The sequence below is a fragment of the Leguminivora glycinivorella genome, chromosome 9 (genome assembly GCF_023078275.1).
Source record: "Leguminivora glycinivorella isolate SPB_JAAS2020 chromosome 9, LegGlyc_1.1, whole genome shotgun sequence".
NCBI classification, from domain to species: domain Eukaryota; kingdom Metazoa; phylum Arthropoda; class Insecta; order Lepidoptera; family Tortricidae; genus Leguminivora; species Leguminivora glycinivorella.
Genome location: NC_062979.1, coordinates 22,357,816 through 22,363,815, shown reverse-complemented (window position 1 = coordinate 22,363,815; position 6,000 = coordinate 22,357,816).

The following is a 6,000-nucleotide window of genomic DNA, read 5'->3' as shown; positions in this document are numbered from 1 at the left end:
CACAGATACTGAGTGCTCTCCCCGAAATAAAAAATCAAGCACTGCCTTAGAGCAAATTACCATGATTTTGAACTCAAAATTGACAGAATATCAAAAAACTTTAGACTCAAAATTAGAAGAAGCAAATAAGCTTTTAGACTCGAAACTGTCCGAGTATAATAAGAACATGAAAATATCAATTCAAACCGAAATAAATGTAGCAATCGGAAAATTAACTACGGACTTTACAGGAAAATACAATACAATCTCAGATCAACAACAAGTTCTTACAGAGAAAATGAACGTAACAAATAATAAAATTATCGCTCTTGAACAGGAAAACGAAGAACTTAAACTAGAATTAAAAGAATTAAGGGGCCGACTCGAAAACTTTTGTTTGGATAACCCTGTAAATTCTGGCAATAACCACAAAAAAATTGTACTTCACGGTTTAGACGAGCACTACGGAGAACGAGAGTCTGATATATGTTACCGCATCAGTAACATGTTCGCAGACATATTGAATATAGACATAAATGGATACATCGAATCAGTGAAACGGATAGGCAGGGCTGGCAGAAAATGCCGTCCGGTAATTATTGAACTTCTAAGTAGTCGCATGAAGAAATACGTAATTGAAAATTCGCATTATTTCAGAAAAACCGGTTACGCCGTTTCGGATATTATGAGCAAGGAAGAGTTGTTGAAAAGAAAACAACTAAAGGAATATATGATAAATGCGAGGCGTGAAGGCAAATATGCTATTCTTCAAAATAACAGGCTGTTTGTAAACGGTGAAGAAATAAATCTGCCACCTCCATGTTATTCAGAAACCCGGCCGAGCACTCAATCAAAACATGAAAACGATAATAAATTTATAAATGAGCACGCCACCTCTCAGGACTTGGAAAAAGGAAACTTGGAAAATAATACGGATGCACCTCATACTTTATTTCCAAGTACCAGCAACAGTAAGCATTCCTTTCGTGAATAAGACGTCACAAAATTTTAGTGTATTTCTTCAAAATCTACAAAGCATAAAAAACAAAACGGAATTAATTGAAAGCTACTTACATGACAACAACTACCAAGTAGTCTGCCTGACGGAGACCTGGATTTCGGAACAGCAAAAGGACTTTATAAAAATTGGAAACTATACTCTTGCTGCAGCCCACTGCCGCAGTAACCGAAGAGGAGGAGGAGTAGCTATCCTCACCAAAACTGGAGTACAATACAAAGAGCGGACGGACGTATCGGACCTATCAATAGATAATGTGATAGAATGTTGTGCTGTGGAACTAGAACCAAATGTAGTGGTGATAACTCTATATAGAGTCGGCCGAGAAATGGATCTCTTCTATGATAGTTTGTATAAAATACTAAATAAGTTTAAGTACAGAACAAATTTGCACCTAATAGTACTAGGAGATTTTAACATAAATGTATTACAGAAATCTAAGGATTCCTGTAAACTATGTAATATAATGTCAGAACACAATCTATTTCAAATTGTAAATAAGCCGACTAGAGAAACAACAACGAGCTCTACGTGCATAGACTTAATATTCACAAATCATGGGCAGTACAGTATATCTGTCGTAGATCAAGGCATTTCAGATCACAAAAGTATAATTTATAAGTTTAATATAAACAAAACCGCCCACAAACCACATGTATATATGAAAAAAAGGCTTTTTACTGACAACAATATTAATCAATTTAAGTTAGCATTACAAGAAATAAACTGGCATGATTTTGTAATAGGGGATCACGACATCAATCTAATTTACAATAAATTTAATCAAAAATTGCAAGAATTACTCGACATTCATATACCTCAAGTAAATATTAAACTAAGAAGTAATAATAAAGTAGCATGGCTTACAAAGGGCTTAAAAACCTCTTGTAGGCATAAAAGAATATTAAAAATCATGTTAAACCAATCCAAGAGTACCATATTAAGACAGCATTATAAAAAATATAGAGCAACCCTAAAGAAATGTATAAAAGCTTCAAAAAGACAAAGTTACGAAAAACAAATGAGAAATTCAAATAATAAAACAAAAACGATGTGGAATATTGTAAACAACATTACAGGAGCTAGGCCTAAATGTAATTTAAAAAATATTACGCTAAAACACCAAAACACCACAATACATTGCCCTCATGCTGTAGCAAATATGTTTAACGATTACTTCGCTAGTGTAGGCGAGACATCACTGCTATCAGAGAAGACTGGCCGACCGGTCGTAAACCCAGTTACAAATTCCATGTATCTAAGTCCTGTTACGGAAAAAGAAGTCACCAGTATAATTAAGAACTTACCAAACAAACCCAGCTTTGGTTTTGACAACTTACCATCAGCTGTCATAAAGCAATGTAGCGACGAATTAACCCCAGTTATAACTGACCTAATTAACAAATCCTACGAACAAGGAGTTTTTCCAGACAGTTTAAAAACAGCAATAATCCGACCAATTCTAAAGAAAAACAGTGACAAGGAAAATCCCAGTAAATACAGACCAATCGCTTTACTCCCAATAATATCTAAAATATTTGAGAAGACCATAGCAAACCGGGTTTATAACTTCTTAGAAAAATTCAAAATTTTAGACGAGAACCAAAACGGCTTTCGTAAAGCTCGTAGTACTACCCTCGCGGTGTATAAATATGTGAGTGAAATTTTAAACTATATAAATGAGAAACAATATGCGGTAGGCTTGCTCCTCGATATGACCAAAGCGTATGACAAAGTGTCACACAAAATTCTATTAACAAAATTATATGGAGTTGGCATTCGGGGAAACGCCCACAATTGGTTACGGTCTTACTTGAGCAATCGCTCTCAACTAGTAGAAATCTCTTACTATGATAAAGAGACAGGAGAAGTCAAAAATATTCGATCCGGAACGCGAACAATAAACTCATCCATACCACAGGGAAGTGTTATAGGCTGCATCCTGTTTATAATATATATAAATGATTTGCCCAAAGCCCTAAATCACTATAGCATTCTCTTTGCGGATGACGTATCCCTACTCTTTAAATGCCCCAAGAACTATGACGTTGAGTGTGAGATCAAATCAACACTTACACAAGCAGAACAATGGTTGCAAGACCACTGTCTAGACTTAAACCCTAAAAAAAGCAAACTGATACAATTCAAGCCCTATCAAAAACAACCTTTAGACCTAACAGGCTTATGCAACGAAATCGAAATAGAGGAAGTAAACGAAGTGAACCTCCTAGGCTTACAACTGGACACGGCCTTAAATTGGAAAGGGCATATACAAAATTTAAAAACAAAATTTTCGCGCTTCGTCTACGCGCTAAGCATAACAAAAAGAAGCACAAGCATAGAATGCGCGCGCACCGCATATTATGCCTACGCCTATGCCTGGCTTCGATATGGAGTGATCCTTTGGGGAGATAGCGTAAATGCTCACGAAATGTTTCTCGAACAAAAAAAATGTCTGCGTATTATCATGAATGTTCATTTACCAGAAAGTTGCAAAGACCACTTTATACATATGAATTTCTTGACTCTACCATGCATATACATATACGAAATTAGTATGTTTGTAAGGAAGCACATATTTATGTATGAGTTCCAAAAAAGTGCACGACGTCAGAATAAGCTGGCAGCCCCAGAATCTAAACTGACTATTTATAGGGTAAACCAAGGTGTAACTGGCCACCTTTAGTAACTGGCACCCATAGGTTTCATTTTTTCGAAATAAGGGTTCAATGCATTATACGCCATCTACCGATATTGAAAGACATTACTACATCAATAAGCTTTCGTTTTAGTACACATTTAATATCCTATTGACCCTAACGTAAAAATTGTTGTAACTTTGTTTACAGTCGGCGCACTTATTTTGAAAAGTACCATCATAGCTTAAGGATTTGTTAACGGACTTGATTTTTTAAAAATTGTGTTTTTGTACAAAATTCGGTAGTGTACTTATTTCTATTGTGTTATTTCAGATGTCTGTAAGGTAAGTAACATGCCTATAATTCGTTTTTTGCCTAAAATGAATTAAAATTTGAATTTGGGGGGGTGGTTAGTTACTAAATGTTTGTTTTGTAATAAGATCAGAAATTGGCCACGTATGCCAGTAACTAGTATTTTTTTGTAATATTCTTCTTTTTAAAAAAATCGACCATATTCATATTCATTATAAAGTGCAGATTTCAATACAAAAATACTGGTATCATTCAGTGATAAAATGCAGTAACTAGCATAGGTGGCCAGTTGCGTGGCCAGTTACTGAGCGGATACTATTTGTTTTACAGGTTTCGAGGTTATATTATGTCAATAATCATATACGCTATGCCAAAAAGACGAAAATATGATAAAGCAGCTATAGATAAAGCTGTTCAATTTGCCCTATAGAATGATGGTTCTTGTCGGGCAGCTGCTAAATGATTTGGGGTACCAAGAAGTAGTATTCAGTTTAGGCTTCGCAATCCTGCATTAACAATTTTTTGGAGGTGAATCCCAGAACAAACCCATTTCGTAATGGTAAACCGGGAGAAGTATCTATGGTTTAAGGGCTTTTATATAACGTCATCCTATTTTTTCAATCCGAACTTCCGAAGGAGTGACGAATACTAGCGCCTGTGTTTTAGAGAAATCGTTCAATGAAATTAGGCAATATTTAAAAGAAGAGAAACTAATAGGTACAAGTGATTCAGGACCCTCGAAGAGTTTTAATGAAACAGGTTTTAACCTTTGCTCAAAAACAGAGAAACCACGACCAAAAAGAAGACACGCCAGATGAAGTTTGTGACGGTGGAGCATTTTCAGAATGCTATGTACATTCAAAAACAGAGTGATGTAGGCTTTTTGTGGGATATTGAAGCAGAAACGAGCACACGCATTCTGTACCCGCTGAATGAATCGTTTCATTTTTTTTCCCTATTCATAAGTGCTACAAGGAAAGCAACACAGACCCAACAGACGTTAATGTCAATGATCTGCTTATACCAATTTTTAAAGAAGCCAAAGAACATGGTATTTAGCTAGGCCTTGACAAAATAACGATGCTAAAGTAAATACAGTATAAGTGGTCCAAGTGAGCCATTATTACTATTGCTAAATACGTATTTCTTTATATTTTTATCATCATAACCCAAGAGTGACTTATATAATGTTCAGTTCATACGCATGTTGTGATAATAGATAAATAATTTAATAATTACAAGCGAATTGTCCAATCATAGTGTATATGGCCAATAAATGGTATACTAACGGCCAGTTACTAAATTTTGTGACCAGTTACTGGTGAAATCGGTCAATTTTTGATTAAACTTAAATTTATCTATGAAAACCTTGTTTAATTTTAAAACAACTTACAGAGAAAACAAGACCATGATCCTTTTTGTACATAAGTGTCACAAAGAAAATAATTTATCTTCAAAATTCGGTAAAAAATAAACTCAAAGTTGCCAAATTGCTTAAGTGGCCAGTTACTGGTCAGTTTACCCTACGCTTATTATAATTTGTAAAAGTAAATTTGGCGTTCAATTCGTTTTTACGTAATGACTTAGTACACAGTGCCATACAAATTTTAACGTGTCGCTTGATTCTACCCCTTAAAATAAGGCTGTAAGCATTATTTTTCAACAAATAAATAGTCAATACTATAGATTATCACATTTATATCCGAACTGCATTCATAACTTTTTTTTCGGATTTTGGCGCTTAGTTCGCTATTCCATAACACCGTCCATACAAACAAGGACCTTACTATCAATCAATATTAATATATAACAAAATACCTGACTTTATAAAGGCGGAAAGCAAACTGAGCATGTTTAGTCAAAAGTTAAAGAGATTTCTTATTTATAAAGCTTATTACTCAATTAAGGAATATATGAATGACAATTTTTGTACTGATATTTATTAATGTGCATAATTATAATAATTATAAATATTGCTGACATATTGTATAGTTGAAATCTTAATTATTGCTAAAACCTTGAATGTATATTTAGTATTTAATAATTTTTTTT